Consider the following 2,420-nt stretch of genomic DNA (forward strand, 5'->3'; position numbering starts at 1 on the left):
GGGGTGGGGGCTGGTGTGATCCAATACTGGTGGGCCTTTACGCACTGGGCCGTCCCTCCGCAGCACAAAGGTCAGAAGCGTCATTCCAGATCGCGGACTTCTCCCCACCCGGCCCTTCCGACTGGGGAGGAGAGGAGCGAATTTACCATCAATAAAAAGCAAGCGCGGAGCGCAGGCTGTGGGCGGGGGCACTCGTCTGGAGGAGGTGAAGGAGAAGAATTGTCCCGTGTCGCACTGTGACGGCGGTCTGCCCGGGCCGGCCAGACAAGCCAAGGCACCTCTTTTAAGTAGCAACAAGTGCGGCCCTATCGGGACTGGTGCCAACTCTACGCCCGACTGCTTGCGGGCCCTTATTCAATAAAGTGCTCGCCAAGTTTGTAAGCTAATTATTAGCCGGGCCCGAGGCGTTGGCGCCGCTGGTTGTGTCGGGGTCGGCCGCGAGCCCGCCGCAGCACCCCCACGGCACCACAGAGACGAACCAACGTTTTCTTTCCTCCCGTACTGCAGTTTCGCAGAGTTCATCAGCCCAACTCATCTTTGACTTCTTGTTCACCTTCCGTCCCGTAAAACCCCAACCTTCCAACGCCTCCCGCTCGCCCCCTCGCTCACCCTGCACATCCTCACGTCTTCTGATTTCTCAACTGCCCCTTTCCCAACTCTGGAAAAAGTCGGCTCCTTCCCCAAACAGCTCCCCGCCCCTTCCTCACCTCGCTACGCTTGACGCCTGTGGCCCTCGCCTCCCCGCGGCCCACCCCCGCACGGCATAGCTCGTCCGAAAAGTTTTAATGGTCTGCTGGGGGAGAATTTATCGTTTGGTGCGCATACCGACACCGAATACAGATCTTAGCCCTCTGAAGGTGGTATGCGGCGCGCCAACCGAGCCCGCCCGTGCACACCTAGAAAAAGGTTCCGCCTGATTTCATGATTGATGATATATATGTCGAAATTTTATTCTTGGCCCCAAAAATTTTACATTGTTTTGAGGAGAAATAATAACCTTAGGGTAAAGACGTCCTATAAAACAATGAAGTAACTTCTGAAAGTAACGTAAAAATGTTATCACGTTTAGAAACAAATATTCACATTGGTCTGAGGTAACTCCCATTAATTCAATAGAACCATTTCCCCTGTGCTGGCGATAACAGTTCGCCTCCCCAGTGCCGGGCAGCCCAGACGCCACACAGCGTGAAACGATTATGACCGAAGGAAACGCGGCCGGATGCGTTGCGCTGGCGCTGTGGGGCGTAAGGTAAGGAGACTGCGCACAGGGCCGCATTCGCGTGCTACCCCACACCCTATGTATCGCTGACGGGGAATTCTTTGCAGAAACATCAAACGTCAAATACAGACGAAATGAAAAAAATAAAAAAATAACATGGAATGAGATTCACTGCCTCAAAATATTTTAGCATTAGTATTAGCGAGTCACAACCCCTTCCCGACGAATGCCGGCTGATACGCGCTGCAGTCCCTGTCGCGGCATGGCGTCGAGCTGCTCTGAACTTCCCTCACGTCACCAATTATTTACATATTTCGTACAAACACTACTGGCACCTCGTCCTCGCCAAGACGGGCTTTGTTGAGGACTCTGCAGGGGCTCCGCAGCGGCTCCGCAGGGGCGGGACCCCGGCCCTCCACCGAGCTAGAGGCTGACAGACGGAGTTCTCTAACCCTTCCCCTCCCGCTCCCCCGTCTGCCCAAGGCACACCGCATGACCCCTGATGTAATATTGCATGGAAGTGGCCGACCACCGCCCCGCCCCGGCCCCACCCTCCTCCGGGCGTGGCAACCCTCCTCGCCCGGCTCCGCGGTCGGCCCCTCCCATCGCAGCCCCCAGTGAGGGAGCTAGGGCCCGGAGATCTCCGAGCCGCTGCGACTGCGGGCCCCGGATCAACGTCCTTCCGCGTTACGCAACGGCGCCGGGTGGCACCACGCCGTGGCACCACGCCGTGGCATCACCCCCATTCGCTCCGGCGCCGATTGGACGCGGAGGCGCTCCGGCCGCTCCAACCTGCGACATCCGGACCGGAGGCTCTTTATAACGCAGTAATTAAGTGTCACGGCCGGACCGGACCGGGCCGGGCTGGAGCCGACTGGGGGCCGGGCCGTATCGGCGCATCGGATCCCATCTGCCGCGCCTCGCGGCCGCGGGCCGAAAGTATCGGGGTGCCGGCTGGTCTGGGGCGGGACGGCGGCTGTGCCGCCCGCTGGGCGAGGTCGAGACCCGCGCGCCCGCACCCCACGGAGGAGACCTATCATGTTCGTGTGCCAACCGCCGCCGGTCTGGAGCCATCACTCTTCGCGGGACGAGGGATCTGCTGCCATTCCCAGACGGCGGCGGGGCAAGAGGTTAGCCCGAGTGCTTAGAGAGACCATTTGTCTACCTCTAGCCCCCCGTGTCGTTCAACCAGCCCCCCCCC

Source organism: Frankliniella occidentalis, unplaced genomic scaffold (assembly GCF_000697945.3).
Source record: "Frankliniella occidentalis isolate FOCC.00 unplaced genomic scaffold, Focc_3.1 Scaffold46, whole genome shotgun sequence".
NCBI classification, from domain to species: domain Eukaryota; kingdom Metazoa; phylum Arthropoda; class Insecta; order Thysanoptera; family Thripidae; genus Frankliniella; species Frankliniella occidentalis.